Source organism: Eleutherodactylus coqui, unplaced genomic scaffold (genome assembly GCF_035609145.1).
Source record: "Eleutherodactylus coqui strain aEleCoq1 unplaced genomic scaffold, aEleCoq1.hap1 HAP1_SCAFFOLD_306, whole genome shotgun sequence".
Classification (NCBI taxonomy): domain Eukaryota; kingdom Metazoa; phylum Chordata; class Amphibia; order Anura; family Eleutherodactylidae; genus Eleutherodactylus; species Eleutherodactylus coqui.
In genome coordinates, this window is record NW_027102221.1 from 49,418 (window position 1) to 72,402 (window position 22,985).

The 22,985-nt window shown below is 58.0% G+C and overlaps 19 non-coding genes across 19 annotated transcripts; all 19 read right to left on the minus strand.

Moving 5' to 3' along the window:
- Positions 1–421: 421 nt before the first annotated feature.
- Positions 422–585, minus strand: LOC136599722 (U1 spliceosomal RNA). The gene has a single exon (XR_010789238.1). It is a non-coding gene; the product is annotated as a U1 spliceosomal RNA (small nuclear RNA).
- A 1,040-nt stretch (positions 586–1,625) lies between these two features.
- LOC136599723 (U1 spliceosomal RNA) lies at positions 1,626–1,789 on the minus strand. Its single transcript, XR_010789239.1, has one exon. It is a non-coding gene; the product is annotated as a U1 spliceosomal RNA (small nuclear RNA).
- A 1,040-nt stretch (positions 1,790–2,829) lies between these two features.
- On the minus strand, positions 2,830–2,993 carry LOC136599725 (U1 spliceosomal RNA). Its single transcript, XR_010789240.1, has one exon. It is a non-coding gene; the product is annotated as a U1 spliceosomal RNA (small nuclear RNA).
- A 1,040-nt stretch (positions 2,994–4,033) lies between these two features.
- LOC136599727 (U1 spliceosomal RNA) lies at positions 4,034–4,197 on the minus strand. The gene has a single exon (XR_010789242.1). It is a non-coding gene; the product is annotated as a U1 spliceosomal RNA (small nuclear RNA).
- Positions 4,198–5,237: 1,040 nt separating this feature from the next.
- LOC136599728 (U1 spliceosomal RNA) lies at positions 5,238–5,401 on the minus strand. Its single transcript, XR_010789243.1, has one exon. It is a non-coding gene; the product is annotated as a U1 spliceosomal RNA (small nuclear RNA).
- A 1,040-nt stretch (positions 5,402–6,441) lies between these two features.
- Positions 6,442–6,605, minus strand: LOC136599729 (U1 spliceosomal RNA). Its single transcript, XR_010789244.1, has one exon. It is a non-coding gene; the product is annotated as a U1 spliceosomal RNA (small nuclear RNA).
- A 1,040-nt stretch (positions 6,606–7,645) lies between these two features.
- On the minus strand, positions 7,646–7,808 carry LOC136599687 (U1 spliceosomal RNA). The gene has a single exon (XR_010789208.1). It is a non-coding gene; the product is annotated as a U1 spliceosomal RNA (small nuclear RNA).
- A 1,040-nt stretch (positions 7,809–8,848) lies between these two features.
- On the minus strand, positions 8,849–9,012 carry LOC136599730 (U1 spliceosomal RNA). Its single transcript, XR_010789245.1, has one exon. It is a non-coding gene; the product is annotated as a U1 spliceosomal RNA (small nuclear RNA).
- A 1,040-nt stretch (positions 9,013–10,052) lies between these two features.
- On the minus strand, positions 10,053–10,216 carry LOC136599731 (U1 spliceosomal RNA). Its single transcript, XR_010789246.1, has one exon. It is a non-coding gene; the product is annotated as a U1 spliceosomal RNA (small nuclear RNA).
- Positions 10,217–11,256: 1,040 nt separating this feature from the next.
- Positions 11,257–11,420, minus strand: LOC136599732 (U1 spliceosomal RNA). The gene has a single exon (XR_010789247.1). It is a non-coding gene; the product is annotated as a U1 spliceosomal RNA (small nuclear RNA).
- A 1,040-nt stretch (positions 11,421–12,460) lies between these two features.
- Positions 12,461–12,624, minus strand: LOC136599733 (U1 spliceosomal RNA). Its single transcript, XR_010789248.1, has one exon. It is a non-coding gene; the product is annotated as a U1 spliceosomal RNA (small nuclear RNA).
- Positions 12,625–13,664: 1,040 nt separating this feature from the next.
- On the minus strand, positions 13,665–13,828 carry LOC136599734 (U1 spliceosomal RNA). The gene has a single exon (XR_010789249.1). It is a non-coding gene; the product is annotated as a U1 spliceosomal RNA (small nuclear RNA).
- Positions 13,829–14,828: 1,000 nt separating this feature from the next.
- Positions 14,829–14,992, minus strand: LOC136599736 (U1 spliceosomal RNA). The gene has a single exon (XR_010789250.1). It is a non-coding gene; the product is annotated as a U1 spliceosomal RNA (small nuclear RNA).
- A 1,040-nt stretch (positions 14,993–16,032) lies between these two features.
- On the minus strand, positions 16,033–16,196 carry LOC136599737 (U1 spliceosomal RNA). Its single transcript, XR_010789251.1, has one exon. It is a non-coding gene; the product is annotated as a U1 spliceosomal RNA (small nuclear RNA).
- A 1,040-nt stretch (positions 16,197–17,236) lies between these two features.
- LOC136599739 (U1 spliceosomal RNA) lies at positions 17,237–17,400 on the minus strand. The gene has a single exon (XR_010789253.1). It is a non-coding gene; the product is annotated as a U1 spliceosomal RNA (small nuclear RNA).
- Positions 17,401–18,440: 1,040 nt separating this feature from the next.
- LOC136599740 (U1 spliceosomal RNA) lies at positions 18,441–18,604 on the minus strand. The gene has a single exon (XR_010789254.1). It is a non-coding gene; the product is annotated as a U1 spliceosomal RNA (small nuclear RNA).
- Positions 18,605–19,604: 1,000 nt separating this feature from the next.
- LOC136599741 (U1 spliceosomal RNA) lies at positions 19,605–19,768 on the minus strand. The gene has a single exon (XR_010789255.1). It is a non-coding gene; the product is annotated as a U1 spliceosomal RNA (small nuclear RNA).
- A 1,040-nt stretch (positions 19,769–20,808) lies between these two features.
- Positions 20,809–20,972, minus strand: LOC136599742 (U1 spliceosomal RNA). Its single transcript, XR_010789256.1, has one exon. It is a non-coding gene; the product is annotated as a U1 spliceosomal RNA (small nuclear RNA).
- A 1,040-nt stretch (positions 20,973–22,012) lies between these two features.
- On the minus strand, positions 22,013–22,177 carry LOC136599692 (U1 spliceosomal RNA). The gene has a single exon (XR_010789212.1). It is a non-coding gene; the product is annotated as a U1 spliceosomal RNA (small nuclear RNA).
- Between the last annotated feature and the right edge of the window lie 808 nt (positions 22,178–22,985).

A 22,985-nucleotide genomic window follows, 5' to 3' on the forward strand; every position in this document is an offset into this window, starting at 1 on the left:
GAGAGCGAGCGCACACAGGTACAAGTGAAATGACAACAAACTTCCCCAAGCAAAAAACACCCCATTGTTACATTGTTTCTTGCCAATGGAAGGCTCCTCACACTGTTGCTCGGTGTCCGTCCACGAGGGGGAGACAGAGGCTGCTTAAGTACTGCTCAATCTGCTATTCCGGCGGCCGCACGCCGTCCAAGCGAGGAGCCCCCGGGACGGAGCAGCAGTGAGAGCGACGACGATCCGGGATGGGGGCTGGAATCGTCCTTTTGGAAAGGTCCCAGGTTAATGGTCGAGATACCCTTTGTCCCGAGGCAGAGCCCAAGCAAAGCGGTGGGCCAGGGGAGAGCAATGGACTCGAGCAAGCAGCTGGACCTGCTAGCAGCAGTCCCGAGGAGGAGAAGAGCACTGTTTTTGAACCAGAGTAAATCAGGGGAAAGCGCGAACGCAGTCCCCCACTACCACAAATTATGCAGTCGAGTTTCCCGCATTTGGGGAAATCGCAGGGGTCAGCACACCCGGAGTGCAATGGATGAGCCTCACCCTGGGAGAACCACCTTAGTGATCATGGTATCTCCCCTGCCAGGTAAGTATGAGTTGCTCGGCGCCTGCCAGACGAGCCGCCCTCGGACGCAGCCCTGCTAGATCGCTGCGACTTTGTCGCCGTTTCCCAGGCGGGGGCCGCAAAGCGCCTGTAGGGATCGGCAGGCATCCTTGGCTCCGGCGCCGGGAGAGTGGGTGATGCCCCGCCGGTCTTCTTTTCCTGGAGCACCCCAAGCTTCTTCAACCACAGGCTCACTCCCAAGATGCACAGCAGCCTGCTCATTAGCATATGGGGGCGGGCCTTCGCCGCCACGCCCCACCGAGCAGTGCCAGCTCTCGACTAGGCATGGCAAACGCCCCCCGAAAGGCACGAGAGGCGTGCTCCGAGTTGCACGTTGCAGCTGGGGGAAAGGCCAGCAAGGCCCAAAGCAGCAGCAGCAGGCACAGCGAGGAGCCTCGTCTTAGACCAGGCAGGCACAATGATGATGTGCAGGAGAGAATGCACGGGGCGCAACGGTCCAGCAAGCCAAATGCTGAGGAGAGATGCTGTGAGAAGGAAGTCGCTCCAAAAGGTGGCTCCATAGATAAAAGAGAGAGAGAGAGAGAAAAAGAGAGAGAGAGAGAGAAAGAGAGAGAGAGAGAGAGAAAAAGAGAGAGAGAGAGAGAGAAAGAGAGCGAGCGCACACAGGTACAAGTGAAATGACAACAAACTTCCCCAAGCAAAAAACACCCCATTGTTACATTGTTTCTTGCCAATGGAAGGCTCCTCACACTGTTGCTCGGTGTCCGTCCACGAGGGGGAGACAGAGGCTGCTTAAGTACTGCTCAATCTGCTATTCCGGCGGCCGCACGCCGTCCAAGCGAGGAGCCCCCGGGACGGAGCAGCAGTGAGAGCGACGACGATCCGGGATGGGGGCTGGAATCGTCCTTTTGGAAAGGTCCCAGGTTAATGGTCGAGATACCCTTTGTCCCGAGGCAGAGCCCAAGCAAAGCGGTGGGCCAGGGGAGAGCAATGGACTCGAGCAAGCAGCTGGACCTGCTAGCAGCAGTCCCGAGGAGGAGAAGAGCACTGTTTTTGAACCAGAGTAAATCAGGGGAAAGCGCGAACGCAGTCCCCCACTACCACAAATTATGCAGTCGAGTTTCCCGCATTTGGGGAAATCGCAGGGGTCAGCACACCCGGAGTGCAATGGATGAGCCTCACCCTGGGAGAACCACCTTAGTGATCATGGTATCTCCCCTGCCAGGTAAGTATGAGTTGCTCGGCGCCTGCCAGACGAGCCGCCCTCGGACGCAGCCCTGCTAGATCGCTGCGACTTTGTCGCCGTTTCCCAGGCGGGGGCCGCAAAGCGCCTGTAGGGATCGGCAGGCATCCTTGGCTCCGGCGCCGGGAGAGTGGGTGATGCCCCGCCGGTCTTCTTTTCCTGGAGCACCCCAAGCTTCTTCAACCACAGGCTCACTCCCAAGATGCACAGCAGCCTGCTCATTAGCATATGGGGGCGGGCCTTCGCCGCCACGCCCCACCGAGCAGTGCCAGCTCTCGACTAGGCATGGCAAACGCCCCCCGAAAGGCACGAGAGGCGTGCTCCGAGTTGCACGTTGCAGCTGGGGGAAAGGCCAGCAAGGCCCAAAGCAGCAGCAGCAGGCACAGCGAGGAGCCTCGTCTTAGACCAGGCAGGCACAATGATGATGTGCAGGAGAGAATGCACGGGGCGCAACGGTCCAGCAAGCCAAATGCTGAGGAGAGATGCTGTGAGAAGGAAGTCGCTCCAAAAGGTGGCTCCATAGATAAAAGAGAGAGAGAGAGAGAAAAAGAGAGAGAGAGAGAGAAAGAGAGAGAGAGAGAGAGAAAAAGAGAGAGAGAGAGAGAGAAAGAGAGCGAGCGCACACAGGTACAAGTGAAATGACAACAAACTTCCCCAAGCAAAAAACACCCCATTGTTACATTGTTTCTTGCCAATGGAAGGCTCCTCACACTGTTGCTCGGTGTCCGTCCACGAGGGGGAGACAGAGGCTGCTTAAGTACTGCTCAATCTGCTATTCCGGCGGCCGCACGCCGTCCAAGCGAGGAGCCCCCGGGACGGAGCAGCAGTGAGAGCGACGACGATCCGGGATGGGGGCTGGAATCGTCCTTTTGGAAAGGTCCCAGGTTAATGGTCGAGATACCCTTTGTCCCGAGGCAGAGCCCAAGCAAAGCGGTGGGCCAGGGGAGAGCAATGGACTCGAGCAAGCAGCTGGACCTGCTAGCAGCAGTCCCGAGGAGGAGAAGAGCACTGTTTTTGAACCAGAGTAAATCAGGGGAAAGCGCGAACGCAGTCCCCCACTACCACAAATTATGCAGTCGAGTTTCCCGCATTTGGGGAAATCGCAGGGGTCAGCACACCCGGAGTGCAATGGATGAGCCTCACCCTGGGAGAACCACCTTAGTGATCATGGTATCTCCCCTGCCAGGTAAGTATGAGTTGCTCGGCGCCTGCCAGACGAGCCGCCCTCGGACGCAGCCCTGCTAGATCGCTGCGACTTTGTCGCCGTTTCCCAGGCGGGGGCCGCAAAGCGCCTGTAGGGATCGGCAGGCATCCTTGGCTCCGGCGCCGGGAGAGTGGGTGATGCCCCGCCGGTCTTCTTTTCCTGGAGCACCCCAAGCTTCTTCAACCACAGGCTCACTCCCAAGATGCACAGCAGCCTGCTCATTAGCATATGGGGGCGGGCCTTCGCCGCCACGCCCCACCGAGCAGTGCCAGCTCTCGACTAGGCATGGCAAACGCCCCCCGAAAGGCACGAGAGGCGTGCTCCGAGTTGCACGTTGCAGCTGGGGGAAAGGCCAGCAAGGCCCAAAGCAGCAGCAGCAGGCACAGCGAGGAGCCTCGTCTTAGACCAGGCAGGCACAATGATGATGTGCAGGAGAGAATGCACGGGGCGCAACGGTCCAGCAAGCCAAATGCTGAGGAGAGATGCTGTGAGAAGGAAGTCGCTCCAAAAGGTGGCTCCATAGATAAAAGAGAGAGAGAGAGAGAAAAAGAGAGAGAGAGAGAGAAAGAGAGAGAGAGAGAGAGAAAAAGAGAGAGAGAGAGAGAGAAAGAGAGCGAGCGCACACAGGTACAAGTGAAATGACAACAAACTTCCCCAAGCAAAAAACACCCCATTGTTACATTGTTTCTTGCCAATGGAAGGCTCCTCACACTGTTGCTCGGTGTCCGTCCACGAGGGGGAGACAGAGGCTGCTTAAGTACTGCTCAATCTGCTATTCCGGCGGCCGCACGCCGTCCAAGCGAGGAGCCCCCGGGACGGAGCAGCAGTGAGAGCGACGACGATCCGGGATGGGGGCTGGAATCGTCCTTTTGGAAAGGTCCCAGGTTAATGGTCGAGATACCCTTTGTCCCGAGGCAGAGCCCAAGCAAAGCGGTGGGCCAGGGGAGAGCAATGGACTCGAGCAAGCAGCTGGACCTGCTAGCAGCAGTCCCGAGGAGGAGAAGAGCACTGTTTTTGAACCAGAGTAAATCAGGGGAAAGCGCGAACGCAGTCCCCCACTACCACAAATTATGCAGTCGAGTTTCCCGCATTTGGGGAAATCGCAGGGGTCAGCACACCCGGAGTGCAATGGATGAGCCTCACCCTGGGAGAACCACCTTAGTGATCATGGTATCTCCCCTGCCAGGTAAGTATGAGTTGCTCGGCGCCTGCCAGACGAGCCGCCCTCGGACGCAGCCCTGCTAGATCGCTGCGACTTTGTCGCCGTTTCCCAGGCGGGGGCCGCAAAGCGCCTGTAGGGATCGGCAGGCATCCTTGGCTCCGGCGCCGGGAGAGTGGGTGATGCCCCGCCGGTCTTCTTTTCCTGGAGCACCCCAAGCTTCTTCAACCACAGGCTCACTCCCAAGATGCACAGCAGCCTGCTCATTAGCATATGGGGGCGGGCCTTCGCCGCCACGCCCCACCGAGCAGTGCCAGCTCTCGACTAGGCATGGCAAACGCCCCCCGAAAGGCACGAGAGGCGTGCTCCGAGTTGCACGTTGCAGCTGGGGGAAAGGCCAGCAAGGCCCAAAGCAGCAGCAGCAGGCACAGCGAGGAGCCTCGTCTTAGACCAGGCAGGCACAATGATGATGTGCAGGAGAGAATGCACGGGGCGCAACGGTCCAGCAAGCCAAATGCTGAGGAGAGATGCTGTGAGAAGGAAGTCGCTCCAAAAGGTGGCTCCATAGATAAAAGAGAGAGAGAGAGAGAAAAAGAGAGAGAGAGAGAGAAAGAGAGAGAGAGAGAGAGAAAAAGAGAGAGAGAGAGAGAGAAAGAGAGCGAGCGCACACAGGTACAAGTGAAATGACAACAAACTTCCCCAAGCAAAAAACACCCCATTGTTACATTGTTTCTTGCCAATGGAAGGCTCCTCACACTGTTGCTCGGTGTCCGTCCACGAGGGGGAGACAGAGGCTGCTTAAGTACTGCTCAATCTGCTATTCCGGCGGCCGCACGCCGTCCAAGCGAGGAGCCCCCGGGACGGAGCAGCAGTGAGAGCGACGACGATCCGGGATGGGGGCTGGAATCGTCCTTTTGGAAAGGTCCCAGGTTAATGGTCGAGATACCCTTTGTCCCGAGGCAGAGCCCAAGCAAAGCGGTGGGCCAGGGGAGAGCAATGGACTCGAGCAAGCAGCTGGACCTGCTAGCAGCAGTCCCGAGGAGGAGAAGAGCACTGTTTTTGAACCAGAGTAAATCAGGGGAAAGCGCGAACGCAGTCCCCCACTACCACAAATTATGCAGTCGAGTTTCCCGCATTTGGGGAAATCGCAGGGGTCAGCACACCCGGAGTGCAATGGATGAGCCTCACCCTGGGAGAACCACCTTAGTGATCATGGTATCTCCCCTGCCAGGTAAGTATGAGTTGCTCGGCGCCTGCCAGACGAGCCGCCCTCGGACGCAGCCCTGCTAGATCGCTGCGACTTTGTCGCCGTTTCCCAGGCGGGGGCCGCAAAGCGCCTGTAGGGATCGGCAGGCATCCTTGGCTCCGGCGCCGGGAGAGTGGGTGATGCCCCGCCGGTCTTCTTTTCCTGGAGCACCCCAAGCTTCTTCAACCACAGGCTCACTCCCAAGATGCACAGCAGCCTGCTCATTAGCATATGGGGGCGGGCCTTCGCCGCCACGCCCCACCGAGCAGTGCCAGCTCTCGACTAGGCATGGCAAACGCCCCCCGAAAGGCACGAGAGGCGTGCTCCGAGTTGCACGTTGCAGCTGGGGGAAAGGCCAGCAAGGCCCAAAGCAGCAGCAGCAGGCACAGCGAGGAGCCTCGTCTTAGACCAGGCAGGCACAATGATGATGTGCAGGAGAGAATGCACGGGGCGCAACGGTCCAGCAAGCCAAATGCTGAGGAGAGATGCTGTGAGAAGGAAGTCGCTCCAAAAGGTGGCTCCATAGATAAAAGAGAGAGAGAGAGAGAAAAAGAGAGAGAGAGAGAGAAAGAGAGAGAGAGAGAGAGAAAAAGAGAGAGAGAGAGAGAGAAAGAGAGCGAGCGCACACAGGTACAAGTGAAATGACAACAAACTTCCCCAAGCAAAAAACACCCCATTGTTACATTGTTTCTTGCCAATGGAAGGCTCCTCACACTGTTGCTCGGTGTCCGTCCACGAGGGGGAGACAGAGGCTGCTTAAGTACTGCTCAATCTGCTATTCCGGCGGCCGCACGCCGTCCAAGCGAGGAGCCCCCGGGACGGAGCAGCAGTGAGAGCGACGACGATCCGGGATGGGGGCTGGAATCGTCCTTTTGGAAAGGTCCCAGGTTAATGGTCGAGATACCCTTTGTCCCGAGGCAGAGCCCAAGCAAAGCGGTGGGCCAGGGGAGAGCAATGGACTCGAGCAAGCAGCTGGACCTGCTAGCAGCAGTCCCGAGGAGGAGAAGAGCACTGTTTTTGAACCAGAGTAAATCAGGGGAAAGCGCGAACGCAGTCCCCCACTACCACAAATTATGCAGTCGAGTTTCCCGCATTTGGGGAAATCGCAGGGGTCAGCACACCCGGAGTGCAATGGATGAGCCTCACCCTGGGAGAACCACCTTAGTGATCATGGTATCTCCCCTGCCAGGTAAGTATGAGTTGCTCGGCGCCTGCCAGACGAGCCGCCCTCGGACGCAGCCCTGCTAGATCGCTGCGACTTTGTCGCCGTTTCCCAGGCGGGGGCCGCAAAGCGCCTGTAGGGATCGGCAGGCATCCTTGGCTCCGGCGCCGGGAGAGTGGGTGATGCCCCGCCGGTCTTCTTTTCCTGGAGCACCCCAAGCTTCTTCAACCACAGGCTCACTCCCAAGATGCACAGCAGCCTGCTCATTAGCATATGGGGGCGGGCCTTCGCCGCCACGCCCCACCGAGCAGTGCCAGCTCTCGACTAGGCATGGCAAACGCCCCCCGAAAGGCACGAGAGGCGTGCTCCGAGTTGCACGTTGCAGCTGGGGGAAAGGCCAGCAAGGCCCAAAGCAGCAGCAGCAGGCACAGCGAGGAGCCTCGTCTTAGACCAGGCAGGCACAATGATGATGTGCAGGAGAGAATGCACGGGGCGCAACGGTCCAGCAAGCCAAATGCTGAGGAGAGATGCTGTGAGAAGGAAGTCGCTCCAAAAGGTGGCTCCATAGATAAAAGAGAGAGAGAGAGAGAAAAAGAGAGAGAGAGAGAGAAAGAGAGAGAGAGAGAGAGAAAAAGAGAGAGAGAGAGAGAGAAAGAGAGCGAGCGCACACAGGTACAAGTGAAATGACAACAAACTTCCCCAAGCAAAAAACACCCCATTGTTACATTGTTTCTTGCCAATGGAAGGCTCCTCACACTGTTGCTCGGTGTCCGTCCACGAGGGGGAGACAGAGGCTGCTTAAGTACTGCTCAATCTGCTATTCCGGCGGCCGCACGCCGTCCAAGCGAGGAGCCCCCGGGACGGAGCAGCAGTGAGAGCGACGACGATCCGGGATGGGGGCTGGAATCGTCCTTTTGGAAAGGTCCCAGGTTAATGGTCGAGATACCCTTTGTCCCGAGGCAGAGCCCAAGCAAAGCGGTGGGCCAGGGGAGAGCAATGGACTCGAGCAAGCAGCTGGACCTGCTAGCAGCAGTCCCGAGGAGGAGAAGAGCACTGTTTTTGAACCAGAGTAAATCAGGGGAAAGCGCGAACGCAGTCCCCCACTACCACAATTATGCAGTCGAGTTTCCCGCATTTGGGGAAATCGCAGGGGTCAGCACACCCGGAGTGCAATGGATGAGCCTCACCCTGGGAGAACCACCTTAGTGATCATGGTATCTCCCCTGCCAGGTAAGTATGAGTTGCTCGGCGCCTGCCAGACGAGCCGCCCTCGGACGCAGCCCTGCTAGATCGCTGCGACTTTGTCGCCGTTTCCCAGGCGGGGGCCGCAAAGCGCCTGTAGGATCGGCAGGCATCCTTGGCTCCGGCGCCGGGAGAGTGGGTGATGCCCCCGCCGGTCTTCTTTTCCTGGAGCACCCCCAAGCTTCTTCAACCACAGGCTCACTCCCAAGATGCACAGCAGCCTGCTCATTAGCATATGGGGGCGGGCCTTTCGCCGCCACGCCCCCCACCGAGCAGTGCCAGCTCTCGACTAGGCATGGCAAACGCCCCCCGAAAGGCACGAGAGGCGTGCTCCGAGTTGCACGTTGCAGCTGGGGGAAAGGCCAGCAAGGCCCAAAGCAGCAGCAGCAGGCACAGCGAGGAGCCTCGTCTTAGACCAGGCAGGCACAATGATGATGTGCAGGAGAGAATGCACGGGGCGCAACGGTCCAGCAAGCCAAAATGCTGAGGAGAGATGCTGTGAGAAGGAAGTCGCTCCAAAGCTCCATAGATAAAAGAGAGAGAGAGAGAGAAAAAGAGAGAGAGAGAGAGAAAGAGAGAGAGAGAGAGAGAAAAAGAGAGAGAGAGAGAGAGAAAGAGAGCGAGCGCACACAGGTACAAGTGAAATGACAACAAACTTCCCCAAGCAAAAAACACCCCATTGTTACATTGTTTCTTGCCAATGGAAGGCTCCTCACACTGTTGCTCGGTGTCCGTCCACGAGGGGGAGACAGAGGCTGCTTAAGTACTGCTCAATCTGCTATTCCGGCGGCCGCACGCCGTCCAAGCGAGGAGCCCCCGGGACGGAGCAGCAGTGAGAGCGACGACGATCCGGGATGGGGGCTGGAATCGTCCTTTTGGAAAGGTCCCAGGTTAATGGTCGAGATACCCTTTGTCCCGAGGCAGAGCCCAAGCAAAGCGGTGGGCCAGGGGAGAGCAATGGACTCGAGCAAGCAGCTGGACCTGCTAGCAGCAGTCCCGAGGAGGAGAAGAGCACTGTTTTTGAACCAGAGTAAATCAGGGGAAAGCGCGAACGCAGTCCCCCACTACCACAAATTATGCAGTCGAGTTTCCCGCATTTGGGGAAATCGCAGGGGTCAGCACACCCGGAGTGCAATGGATGAGCCTCACCCTGGGAGAACCACCTTAGTGATCATGGTATCTCCCCTGCCAGGTAAGTATGAGTTGCTCGGCGCCTGCCAGACGAGCCGCCCTCGGACGCAGCCCTGCTAGATCGCTGCGACTTTGTCGCCGTTTCCCAGGCGGGGGCCGCAAAGCGCCTGTAGGGATCGGCAGGCATCCTTGGCTCCGGCGCCGGGAGAGTGGGTGATGCCCCGCCGGTCTTCTTTTCCTGGAGCACCCCAAGCTTCTTCAACCACAGGCTCACTCCCAAGATGCACAGCAGCCTGCTCATTAGCATATGGGGGCGGGCCTTCGCCGCCACGCCCCACCGAGCAGTGCCAGCTCTCGACTAGGCATGGCAAACGCCCCCCGAAAGGCACGAGAGGCGTGCTCCGAGTTGCACGTTGCAGCTGGGGGAAAGGCCAGCAAGGCCCAAAGCAGCAGCAGCAGGCACAGCGAGGAGCCTCGTCTTAGACCAGGCAGGCACAATGATGATGTGCAGGAGAGAATGCACGGGGCGCAACGGTCCAGCAAGCCAAATGCTGAGGAGAGATGCTGTGAGAAGGAAGTCGCTCCAAAAGGTGGCTCCATAGATAAAAGAGAGAGAGAGAGAGAAAAAGAGAGAGAGAGAGAGAAAGAGAGAGAGAGAGAGAGAAAAAGAGAGAGAGAGAGAGAGAAAGAGAGCGAGCGCACACAGGTACAAGTGAAATGACAACAAACTTCCCCAAGCAAAAAACACCCCATTGTTACATTGTTTCTTGCCAATGGAAGGCTCCTCACACTGTTGCTCGGTGTCCGTCCACGAGGGGGAGACAGAGGCTGCTTAAGTACTGCTCAATCTGCTATTCCGGCGGCCGCACGCCGTCCAAGCGAGGAGCCCCCGGGACGGAGCAGCAGTGAGAGCGACGACGATCCGGGATGGGGGCTGGAATCGTCCTTTTGGAAAGGTCCCAGGTTAATGGTCGAGATACCCTTTGTCCCGAGGCAGAGCCCAAGCAAAGCGGTGGGCCAGGGGAGAGCAATGGACTCGAGCAAGCAGCTGGACCTGCTAGCAGCAGTCCCGAGGAGGAGAAGAGCACTGTTTTTGAACCAGAGTAAATCAGGGGAAAGCGCGAACGCAGTCCCCCACTACCACAAATTATGCAGTCGAGTTTCCCGCATTTGGGGAAATCGCAGGGGTCAGCACACCCGGAGTGCAATGGATGAGCCTCACCCTGGGAGAACCACCTTAGTGATCATGGTATCTCCCCTGCCAGGTAAGTATGAGTTGCTCGGCGCCTGCCAGACGAGCCGCCCTCGGACGCAGCCCTGCTAGATCGCTGCGACTTTGTCGCCGTTTCCCAGGCGGGGGCCGCAAAGCGCCTGTAGGGATCGGCAGGCATCCTTGGCTCCGGCGCCGGGAGAGTGGGTGATGCCCCGCCGGTCTTCTTTTCCTGGAGCACCCCAAGCTTCTTCAACCACAGGCTCACTCCCAAGATGCACAGCAGCCTGCTCATTAGCATATGGGGGCGGGCCTTCGCCGCCACGCCCCACCGAGCAGTGCCAGCTCTCGACTAGGCATGGCAAACGCCCCCCGAAAGGCACGAGAGGCGTGCTCCGAGTTGCACGTTGCAGCTGGGGGAAAGGCCAGCAAGGCCCAAAGCAGCAGCAGCAGGCACAGCGAGGAGCCTCGTCTTAGACCAGGCAGGCACAATGATGATGTGCAGGAGAGAATGCACGGGGCGCAACGGTCCAGCAAGCCAAATGCTGAGGAGAGATGCTGTGAGAAGGAAGTCGCTCCAAAAGGTGGCTCCATAGATAAAAGAGAGAGAGAGAGAGAAAAAGAGAGAGAGAGAGAGAAAGAGAGAGAGAGAGAGAGAAAAAGAGAGAGAGAGAGAGAGAAAGAGAGCGAGCGCACACAGGTACAAGTGAAATGACAACAAACTTCCCCAAGCAAAAAACACCCCATTGTTACATTGTTTCTTGCCAATGGAAGGCTCCTCACACTGTTGCTCGGTGTCCGTCCACGAGGGGGAGACAGAGGCTGCTTAAGTACTGCTCAATCTGCTATTCCGGCGGCCGCACGCCGTCCAAGCGAGGAGCCCCCGGGACGGAGCAGCAGTGAGAGCGACGACGATCCGGGATGGGGGCTGGAATCGTCCTTTTGGAAAGGTCCCAGGTTAATGGTCGAGATACCCTTTGTCCCGAGGCAGAGCCCAAGCAAAGCGGTGGGCCAGGGGAGAGCAATGGACTCGAGCAAGCAGCTGGACCTGCTAGCAGCAGTCCCGAGGAGGAGAAGAGCACTGTTTTTGAACCAGAGTAAATCAGGGGAAAGCGCGAACGCAGTCCCCCACTACCACAAATTATGCAGTCGAGTTTCCCGCATTTGGGGAAATCGCAGGGGTCAGCACACCCGGAGTGCAATGGATGAGCCTCACCCTGGGAGAACCACCTTAGTGATCATGGTATCTCCCCTGCCAGGTAAGTATGAGTTGCTCGGCGCCTGCCAGACGAGCCGCCCTCGGACGCAGCCCTGCTAGATCGCTGCGACTTTGTCGCCGTTTCCCAGGCGGGGGCCGCAAAGCGCCTGTAGGGATCGGCAGGCATCCTTGGCTCCGGCGCCGGGAGAGTGGGTGATGCCCCGCCGGTCTTCTTTTCCTGGAGCACCCCAAGCTTCTTCAACCACAGGCTCACTCCCAAGATGCACAGCAGCCTGCTCATTAGCATATGGGGGCGGGCCTTCGCCGCCACGCCCCACCGAGCAGTGCCAGCTCTCGACTAGGCATGGCAAACGCCCCCCGAAAGGCACGAGAGGCGTGCTCCGAGTTGCACGTTGCAGCTGGGGGAAAGGCCAGCAAGGCCCAAAGCAGCAGCAGCAGGCACAGCGAGGAGCCTCGTCTTAGACCAGGCAGGCACAATGATGATGTGCAGGAGAGAATGCACGGGGCGCAACGGTCCAGCAAGCCAAATGCTGAGGAGAGATGCTGTGAGAAGGAAGTCGCTCCAAAAGGTGGCTCCATAGATAAAAGAGAGAGAGAGAGAGAAAAAGAGAGAGAGAGAGAGAAAGAGAGAGAGAGAGAGAGAAAAAGAGAGAGAGAGAGAGAGAAAGAGAGCGAGCGCACACAGGTACAAGTGAAATGACAACAAACTTCCCCAAGCAAAAAACACCCCATTGTTACATTGTTTCTTGCCAATGGAAGGCTCCTCACACTGTTGCTCGGTGTCCGTCCACGAGGGGGAGACAGAGGCTGCTTAAGTACTGCTCAATCTGCTATTCCGGCGGCCGCACGCCGTCCAAGCGAGGAGCCCCCGGGACGGAGCAGCAGTGAGAGCGACGACGATCCGGGATGGGGGCTGGAATCGTCCTTTTGGAAAGGTCCCAGGTTAATGGTCGAGATACCCTTTGTCCCGAGGCAGAGCCCAAGCAAAGCGGTGGGCCAGGGGAGAGCAATGGACTCGAGCAAGCAGCTGGACCTGCTAGCAGCAGTCCCGAGGAGGAGAAGAGCACTGTTTTTGAACCAGAGTAAATCAGGGGAAAGCGCGAACGCAGTCCCCCACTACCACAAATTATGCAGTCGAGTTTCCCGCATTTGGGGAAATCGCAGGGGTCAGCACACCCGGAGTGCAATGGATGAGCCTCACCCTGGGAGAACCACCTTAGTGATCATGGTATCTCCCCTGCCAGGTAAGTATGAGTTGCTCGGCGCCTGCCAGACGAGCCGCCCTCGGACGCAGCCCTGCTAGATCGCTGCGACTTTGTCGCCGTTTCCCAGGCGGGGGCCGCAAAGCGCCTGTAGGGATCGGCAGGCATCCTTGGCTCCGGCGCCGGGAGAGTGGGTGATGCCCCGCCGGTCTTCTTTTCCTGGAGCACCCCAAGCTTCTTCAACCACAGGCTCACTCCCAAGATGCACAGCAGCCTGCTCATTAGCATATGGGGGCGGGCCTTCGCCGCCACGCCCCACCGAGCAGTGCCAGCTCTCGACTAGGCATGGCAAACGCCCCCCGAAAGGCACGAGAGGCGTGCTCCGAGTTGCACGTTGCAGCTGGGGGAAAGGCCAGCAAGGCCCAAAGCAGCAGCAGCAGGCACAGCGAGGAGCCTCGTCTTAGACCAGGCAGGCACAATGATGATGTGCAGGAGAGAATGCACGGGGCGCAACGGTCCAGCAAGCCAAATGCTGAGGAGAGATGCTGTGAGAAGGAAGTCGCTCCAAAAGGTGGCTCCATAGATAAAAGAGAGAGAGAGAGAGAAAAAGAGAGAGAGAGAGAGAAAGAGAGAGAGAGAGAGAGAAAAAGAGAGAGAGAGAGAGAGAAAGAGAGCGAGCGCACACAGGTACAAGTGAAATGACAACAAACTTCCCCAAGCAAAAAACACCCCATTGTTACATTGTTTCTTGCCAATGGAAGGCTCCTCACACTGTTGCTCGGTGTCCGTCCACGAGGGGGAGACAGAGGCTGCTTAAGTACTGCTCAATCTGCTATTCCGGCGGCCGCACGCCGTCCAAGCGAGGAGCCCCCGGGACGGAGCAGCAGTGAGAGCGACGACGATCCGGGATGGGGGCTGGAATCGTCCTTTTGGAAAGGTCCCAGGTTAATGGTCGAGATACCCTTTGTCCCGAGGCAGAGCCCAAGCAAAGCGGTGGGCCAGGGGAGAGCAATGGACTCGAGCAAGCAGCTGGACCTGCTAGCAGCAGTCCCGAGGAGGAGAAGAGCACTGTTTTTGAACCAGAGTAAATCAGGGGAAAGCGCGAACGCAGTCCCCCACTACCACAAATTATGCAGTCGAGTTTCCCGCATTTGGGGAAATCGCAGGGGTCAGCACACCCGGAGTGCAATGGATGAGCCTCACCCTGGGAGAACCACCTTAGTGATCATGGTATCTCCCCTGCCAGGTAAGTATGAGTTGCTCGGCGCCTGCCAGACGAGCCGCCCTCGGACGCAGCCCTGCTAGATCGCTGCGACTTTGTCGCCGTTTCCCAGGCGGGGGCCGCAAAGCGCCTGTAGGGATCGGCAGGCATCCTTGGCTCCGGCGCCGGGAGAGTGGGTGATGCCCCGCCGGTCTTCTTTTCCTGGAGCACCCCAAGCTTCTTCAACCACAGGCTCACTCCCAAGATGCACAGCAGCCTGCTCATTAGCATATGGGGGCGGGCCTTCGCCGCCACGCCCCACCGAGCAGTGCCAGCTCTCGACTAGGCATGGCAAACGCCCCCCGAAAGGCACGAGAGGCGTGCTCCGAGTTGCACGTTGCAGCTGGGGGAAAGGCCAGCAAGGCCCAAAGCAGCAGCAGCAGGCACAGCGAGGAGCCTCGTCTTAGACCAGGCAGGCACAATGATGATGTGCAGGAGAGAATGCACGGGGCGCAACGGTCCAGCAAGCCAAATGCTGAGGAGAGATGCTGTGAGAAGGAAGTCGCTCCAAAAGGTGGCTCCATAGATAAAAGAGAGAGAGAGAGAGAAAAAGAGAGAGAGAGAGAGAGAAAGAGAGCGAGCGCACACAGGTACAAGTGAAATGACAACAAACTTCCCCAAGCAAAAAACACCCCATTGTTACATTGTTTCTTGCCAATGGAAGGCTCCTCACACTGTTGCTCGGTGTCCGTCCACGAGGGGGAGACAGAGGCTGCTTAAGTACTGCTCAATCTGCTATTCCGGCGGCCGCACGCCGTCCAAGCGAGGAGCCCCCGGGACGGAGCAGCAGTGAGAGCGACGACGATCCGGGATGGGGGCTGGAATCGTCCTTTTGGAAAGGTCCCAGGTTAATGGTCGAGATACCCTTTGTCCCGAGGCAGAGCCCAAGCAAAGCGGTGGGCCAGGGGAGAGCAATGGACTCGAGCAAGCAGCTGGACCTGCTAGCAGCAGTCCCGAGGAGGAGAAGAGCACTGTTTTTGAACCAGAGTAAATCAGGGGAAAGCGCGAACGCAGTCCCCCACTACCACAAATTATGCAGTCGAGTTTCCCGCATTTGGGGAAATCGCAGGGGTCAGCACACCCGGAGTGCAATGGATGAGCCTCACCCTGGGAGAACCACCTTAGTGATCATGGTATCTCCCCTGCCAGGTAAGTATGAGTTGCTCGGCGCCTGCCAGACGAGCCGCCCTCGGACGCAGCCCTGCTAGATCGCTGCGACTTTGTCGCCGTTTCCCAGGCGGGGGCCGCAAAGCGCCTGTAGGGATCGGCAGGCATCCTTGGCTCCGGCGCCGGGAGAGTGGGTGATGCCCCGCCGGTCTTCTTTTCCTGGAGCACCCCAAGCTTCTTCAACCACAGGCTCACTCCCAAGATGCACAGCAGCCTGCTCATTAGCATATGGGGGCGGGCCTTCGCCGCCACGCCCCACCGAGCAGTGCCAGCTCTCGACTAGGCATGGCAAACGCCCCCCGAAAGGCACGAGAGGCGTGCTCCGAGTTGCACGTTGCAGCTGGGGGAAAGGCCAGCAAGGCCCAAAGCAGCAGCAGCAGGCACAGCGAGGAGCCTCGTCTTAGACCAGGCAGGCACAATGATGATGTGCAGGAGAGAATGCACGGGGCGCAACGGTCCAGCAAGCCAAATGCTGAGGAGAGATGCTGTGAGAAGGAAGTCGCTCCAAAAGGTGGCTCCATAGATAAAAGAGAGAGAGAGAGAGAAAAAGAGAGAGAGAGAGAGAAAGAGAGAGAGAGAGAGAGAAAAAGAGAGAGAGAGAGAGAGAAAGAGAGCGAGCGCACACAGGTACAAGTGAAATGACAACAAACTTCCCCAAGCAAAAAACACCCCATTGTTACATTGTTTCTTGCCAATGGAAGGCTCCTCACACTGTTGCTCGGTGTCCGTCCACGAGGGGGAGACAGAGGCTGCTTAAGTACTGCTCAATCTGCTATTCCGGCGGCCGCACGCCGTCCAAGCGAGGAGCCCCCGGGACGGAGCAGCAGTGAGAGCGACGACGATCCGGGATGGGGGCTGGAATCGTCCTTTTGGAAAGGTCCCAGGTTAATGGTCGAGATACCCTTTGTCCCGAGGCAGAGCCCAAGCAAAGCGGTGGGCCAGGGGAGAGCAATGGACTCGAGCAAGCAGCTGGACCTGCTAGCAGCAGTCCCGAGGAGGAGAAGAGCACTGTTTTTGAACCAGAGTAAATCAGGGGAAAGCGCGAACGCAGTCCCCCACTACCACAAATTATGCAGTCGAGTTTCCCGCATTTGGGGAAATCGCAGGGGTCAGCACACCCGGAGTGCAATGGATGAGCCTCACCCTGGGAGAACCACCTTAGTGATCATGGTATCTCCCCTGCCAGGTAAGTATGAGTTGCTCGGCGCCTGCCAGACGAGCCGCCCTCGGACGCAGCCCTGCTAGATCGCTGCGACTTTGTCGCCGTTTCCCAGGCGGGGGCCGCAAAGCGCCTGTAGGGATCGGCAGGCATCCTTGGCTCCGGCGCCGGGAGAGTGGGTGATGCCCCGCCGGTCTTCTTTTCCTGGAGCACCCCAAGCTTCTTCAACCACAGGCTCACTCCCAAGATGCACAGCAGCCTGCTCATTAGCATATGGGGGCGGGCCTTCGCCACCACGCCCCACCGAGCAGTGCCAGCTCTCGACTAGGCATGGCAAACGCCCCCCGAAAGGCACGAGAGGCGTGCTCCGAGTTGCACGTTGCAGCTGGGGGAAAGGCCAGCAAGGCCCAAAGCAGCAGCAGCAGGCACAGCGAGGAGCCTCGTCTTAGACCAGGCAGGCACAATGATGATGTGCAGGAGAGAATGCACGGGGCGCAACGGTCCAGCAAGCCAAATGCTGAGGAGAGATGCTGTGAGAAGGAAGTCGCTCCAAAAGGTGGCTCCATAGATAAAAGAGAGAGAGAGAGAGAAAAAGAGAGAGAGAGAGAGAAAGAGAGAGAGAGAGAGAGAAAAAGAGAGAGAGAGAGAGAGAAAGAGAGCGAGCGCACACAGGTACAAGTGAAATGACAACAAACTTCCCCAAGCAAAAAACACCCCATTGTTACATTGTTTCTTGCCAATGGAAGGCTCCTCACACTGTTGCTCGGTGTCCGTCCACGAGGGGGAGACAGAGGCTGCTTAAGTACTGCTCAATCTGCTATTCCGGCGGCCGCACGCCGTCCAAGCGAGGAGCCCCCGGGACGGAGCAGCAGTGAGAGCGACGACGATCCGGGATGGGGGCTGGAATCGTCCTTTTGGAAAGGTCCCAGGTTAATGGTCGAGATACCCTTTGTCCCGAGGCAGAGCCCAAGCAAAGCGGTGGGCCAGGGGAGAGCAATGGACTCGAGCAAGCAGCTGGACCTGCTAGCAGCAGTCCCGAGGAGGAGAAGAGCACTGTTTTTGAACCAGAGTAAATCAGGGGAAAGCGCGAACGCAGTCCCCCACTACCACAAATTATGCAGTCGAGTTTCCCGCATTTGGGGAAATCGCAGGGGTCAGCACACCCGGAGTGCAATGGATGAGCCTCACCCTGGGAGAACCACCTTAGTGATCATGGTATCTCCCCTGCCAGGTAAGTATGAGTTGCTCGGCGCCTGCCAGACGAGCCGCCCTCGGACGCAGCCCTGCTAGATCGCTGCGACTTTGTCGCCGTTTCCCAGGCGGGGGCCGCAAAGCGCCTGTAGGGATCGGCAGGCATCCTTGGCTCCGGCGCCGGGAGAGTGGGTGATGCCCCGCCGGTCTTCTTTTCCTGGAGCACCCCAAGCTTCTTCAACCACAGGCTCACTCCCAAGATGCACAGCAGCCTGCTCATTAGCATATGGGGGCGGGCCTTCGCCGCCACGCCCCACCGAGCAGTGCCAGCTCTCGACTAGGCATGGCAAACGCCCCCCGAAAGGCACGAGAGGCGTGCTCCGAGTTGCACGTTGCAGCTGGGGGAAAGGCCAGCAAGGCCCAAAGCAGCAGCAGCAGGCACAGCGAGGAGCCTCGTCTTAGACCAGGCAGGCACAATGATGATGTGCAGGAGAGAATGCACGGGGCGCAACGGTCCAGCAAGCCAAATGCTGAGGAGAGATGCTGTGAGAAGGAAGTCGCTCCAAAAGGTGGCTCCATAGATAAAAGAGAGAGAGAGAGAGAAAAAGAGAGAGAGAGAGAGAAAGAGAGAGAGAGAGAGAGAAAAAGAGAGAGAGAGAGAGAGAAAGAGAGCGAGCGCACACAGGTACAAGTGAAATGACAACAAACTTCCCCAAGCAAAAAACACCCCATTGTTACATTGTTTCTTGCCAATGGAAGGCTCCTCACACTGTTGCTCGGTGTCCGTCCACGAGGGGGAGACAGAGGCTGCTTAAGTACTGCTCAATCTGCTATTCCGGCGGCCGCACGCCGTCCAAGCGAGGAGCCCCCGGGACGGAGCAGCAGTGAGAGCGACGACGATCCGGGATGGGGGCTGGAATCGTCCTTTTGGAAAGGTCCCAGGTTAATGGTCGAGATACCCTTTGTCCCGAGGCAGAGCCCAAGCAAAGCGGTGGGCCAGGGGAGAGCAATGGACTCGAGCAAGCAGCTGGACCTGCTAGCAGCAGTCCCGAGGAGGAGAAGAGCACTGTTTTTGAACCAGAGTAAATCAGGGGAAAGCGCGAACGCAGTCCCCCACTACCACAAATTATGCAGTCGAGTTTCCCGCATTTGGGGAAATCGCAGGGGTCAGCACACCCGGAGTGCAATGGATGAGCCTCACCCTGGGAGAACCACCTTAGTGATCATGGTATCTCCCCTGCCAGGTAAGTATGAGTTGCTCGGCGCCTGCCAGACGAGCCGCCCTCGGACGCAGCCCTGCTAGATCGCTGCGACTTTGTCGCCGTTTCCCAGGCGGGGGCCGCAAAGCGCCTGTAGGGATCGGCAGGCATCCTTGGCTCCGGCGCCGGGAGAGTGGGTGATGCCCCGCCGGTCTTCTTTTCCTGGAGCACCCCAAGCTTCTTCAACCACAGGCTCACTCCCAAGATGCACAGCAGCCTGCTCATTAGCATATGGGGGCGGGCCTTCGCCGCCACGCCCCACCGAGCAGTGCCAGCTCTCGACTAGGCATGGCAAACGCCCCCCGAAAGGCACGAGAGGCGTGCTCCGAGTTGCACGTTGCAGCTGGGGGAAAGGCCAGCAAGGCCCAAAGCAGCAGCAGCAGGCACAGCGAGGAGCCTCGTCTTAGACCAGGCAGGCACAATGATGATGTGCAGGAGAGAATGCACGGGGCGCAACGGTCCAGCAAGCCAAATGCTGAGGAGAGATGCTGTGAGAAGGAAGTCGCTCCAAAAGGTGGCTCCATAGATAAAAGAGAGAGAGAGAGAGAAAAAGAGAGAGAGAGAGAGAGAAAGAGAGCGAGCGCACACAGGTACAAGTGAAATGACAACAAACTTCCCCAAGCAAAAAACACCCCATTGTTACATTGTTTCTTGCCAATGGAAGGCTCCTCACACTGTTGCTCGGTGTCCGTCCACGAGGGGGAGACAGAGGCTGCTTAAGTACTGCTCAATCTGCTATTCCGGCGGCCGCACGCCGTCCAAGCGAGGAGCCCCCGGGACGGAGCAGCAGTGAGAGCGACGACGATCCGGGATGGGGGCTGGAATCGTCCTTTTGGAAAGGTCCCAGGTTAATGGTCGAGATACCCTTTGTCCCGAGGCAGAGCCCAAGCAAAGCGGTGGGCCAGGGGAGAGCAATGGACTCGAGCAAGCAGCTGGACCTGCTAGCAGCAGTCCCGAGGAGGAGAAGAGCACTGTTTTTGAACCAGAGTAAATCAGGGGAAAGCGCGAACGCAGTCCCCCACTACCACAAATTATGCAGTCGAGTTTCCCGCATTTGGGGAAATCGCAGGGGTCAGCACACCCGGAGTGCAATGGATGAGCCTCACCCTGGGAGAACCACCTTAGTGATCATGGTATCTCCCCTGCCAGGTAAGTATGAGTTGCTCGGCGCCTGCCAGACGAGCCGCCCTCGGACGCAGCCCTGCTAGATCGCTGCGACTTTGTCGCCGTTTCCCAGGCGGGGGCCGCAAAGCGCCTGTAGGGATCGGCAGGCATCCTTGGCTCCGGCGCCGGGAGAGTGGGTGATGCCCCGCCGGTCTTCTTTTCCTGGAGCACCCCAAGCTTCTTCAACCACAGGCTCACTCCCAAGATGCACAGCAGCCTGCTCATTAGCATATGGGGGCGGGCCTTCGCCGCCACGCCCCACCGAGCAGTGCCAGCTCTCGACTAGGCATGGCAAACGCCCCCCGAAAGGCACGAGAGGCGTGCTCCGAGTTGCACGTTGCAGCTGGGGGAAAGGCCAGCAAGGCCCAAAGCAGCAGCAGCAGGCACAGCGAGGAGCCTCGTCTTAGACCAGGCAGGCACAATGATGATGTGCAGGAGAGAATGCACGGGGCGCAACGGTCCAGCAAGCCAAATGCTGAGGAGAGATGCTGTGAGAAGGAAGTCGCTCCAAAAGGTGGCTCCATAGATAAAAGAGAGAGAGAGAGAGAAAAAGAGAGAGAGAGAGAGAAAGAGAGAGAGAGAGAGAGAAAAAGAGAGAGAGAGAGAGAGAAAGAGAGCGAGCGCACACAGGTACAAGTGAAATGACAACAAACTTCCCCAAGCAAAAAACACCCCATTGTTACATTGTTTCTTGCCAATGGAAGGCTCCTCACACTGTTGCTCGGTGTCCGTCCACGAGGGGGAGACAGAGGCTGCTTAAGTACTGCTCAATCTGCTATTCCGGCGGCCGCACGCCGTCCAAGCGAGGAGCCCCCGGGACGGAGCAGCAGTGAGAGCGACGACGATCCGGGATGGGGGCTGGAATCGTCCTTTTGGAAAGGTCCCAGGTTAATGGTCGAGATACCCTTTGTCCCGAGGCAGAGCCCAAGCAAAGCGGTGGGCCAGGGGAGAGCAATGGACTCGAGCAAGCAGCTGGACCTGCTAGCAGCAGTCCCGAGGAGGAGAAGAGCACTGTTTTTGAACCAGAGTAAATCAGGGGAAAGCGCGAACGCAGTCCCCCACTACCACAAATTATGCAGTCGAGTTTCCCGCATTTGGGGAAATCGCAGGGGTCAGCACACCCGGAGTGCAATGGATGAGCCTCACCCTGGGAGAACCACCTTAGTGATCATGGTATCTCCCCTGCCAGGTAAGTATGAGTTGCTCGGCGCCTGCCAGACGAGCCGCCCTCGGACGCAGCCCTGCTAGATCGCTGCGACTTTGTCGCCGTTTCCCAGGCGGGGGCCGCAAAGCGCCTGTAGGGATCGGCAGGCATCCTTGGCTCCGGCGCCGGGAGAGTGGGTGATGCCCCGCCGGTCTTCTTTTCCTGGAGCACCCCAAGCTTCTTCAACCACAGGCTCACTCCCAAGATGCACAGCAGCCTGCTCATTAGCATATGGGGGCGGGCCTTCGCCGCCACGCCCCACCGAGCAGTGCCAGCTCTCGACTAGGCATGGCAAACGCCCCCCGAAAGGCACGAGAGGCGTGCTCCGAGTTGCACGTTGCAGCTGGGGGAAAGGCCAGCAAGGCCCAAAGCAGCAGCAGCAGGCACAGCGAGGAGCCTCGTCTTAGACCAGGCAGGCACAATGATGATGTGCAGGAGAGAATGCACGGGGCGCAACGGTCCAGCAAGCCAAATGCTGAGGAGAGATGCTGTGAGAAGGAAGTCGCTCCAAAAGGTGGCTCCATAGATAAAAGAGAGAGAGAGAGAGAAAAAGAGAGAGAGAGAGAGAAAGAGAGAGAGAGAGAGAGAAAAAGAGAGAGAGAGAGAGAGAAAGAGAGCGAGCGCACACAGGTACAAGTGAAATGACAACAAACTTCCCCAAGCAAAAAACACCCCATTGTTACATTGTTTCTTGCCAATGGAAGGCTCCTCACACTGTTGCTCGGTGTCCGTCCACGAGGGGGAGACAGAGGCTGCTTAAGTACTGCTCAATCTGCTATTCCGGCGGCCGCACGCCGTCCAAGCGAGGAGCCCCCGGGACGGAGCAGCAGTGAGAGCGACGACGATCCGGGATGGGGGCTGGAATCGTCCTTTTGGAAAGGTCCCAGGTTAATGGTCGAGATACCCTTTGTCCCGAGGCAGAGCCCAAGCAAAGCGGTGGGCCAGGGGAGAGCAATGGACTCGAGCAAGCAGCTGGACCTGCTAGCAGCAGTCCCGAGGAGGAGAAGAGCACTGTTTTTGAACCAGAGTAAATCAGGGGAAAGCGCGAACGCAGTCCCCCACTACCACAAATTATGCAGTCGAGTTTCCCGCATTTGGGGAAATCGCAGGGGTCAGCACACCCGGAGTGCAATGGATGAGCCTCACCCTGGGAGAACCACTTTTTTGATTGAAAACGAGACTTTATTACAGTCAGTCGTAAAACAAAAGCATACATTATACTGCGGCGCAGCGCAGTTAGCATTCAGTCAATAAATATCCACTCATACATACATGCACACTATGTAGTGTTTGTGTGGCTCACAGGGAACACTCTCATCCCCCACTGTAGGTCACACAAAGCACCACTCCCCTAATACAATAGATCTAAACATTCCTGCATGCAACCATCAACAAGCACACAACCAAGTGCTGGGGAAAAAGGGTGTGGGGAGTAGGGGGCAGGGAGAGGGTTGCACAGGGCCATAGGCTTTATTGAAGGACAGAAACACCAAGGAGAGATGGGGGGAAGGAGAGGGGGGGGGGTCAGTCCTCCTCTTCATCCGTGCCCGGACAGTCCACTATGGAGTAGTCTCTGAGCAGGCTGAAGACCAGCCTGCGGCAGTCCTGAATGGACATCCTCTCCCAGTTCATGACGAGTCGTTTCCTTGCCAGCCATAAGGCATCCTTGAAGCAGTTCATGAGGCGCCACGCTTCCTCGATGGCTTCCACTGTGTGAGTCCCAGCAAAAAGACCATAAAGTACCGCATGGTGTGTTAGGCTGCTCCTAGGGATAGAGTGTCTGAGTTCATGTTCCAGTGCGTCCAGGAGGGCCTGTGCAAAAGGGCACTGCCAGAAAAGGTGCATGGGTGTTTCCTCAGCAAGTGGGCACCTGGGGCAGTTCCTTTTGTCGCATAGGCCACGGGCGTGCATGAAGGTTCTCACAGTGAGGCCCCCCTGGATGGCCATCCATGCCATGTCTTTATGTTCGTTGGTCAGTCTGTTGGAGGCCACGTTTTCCCACACCA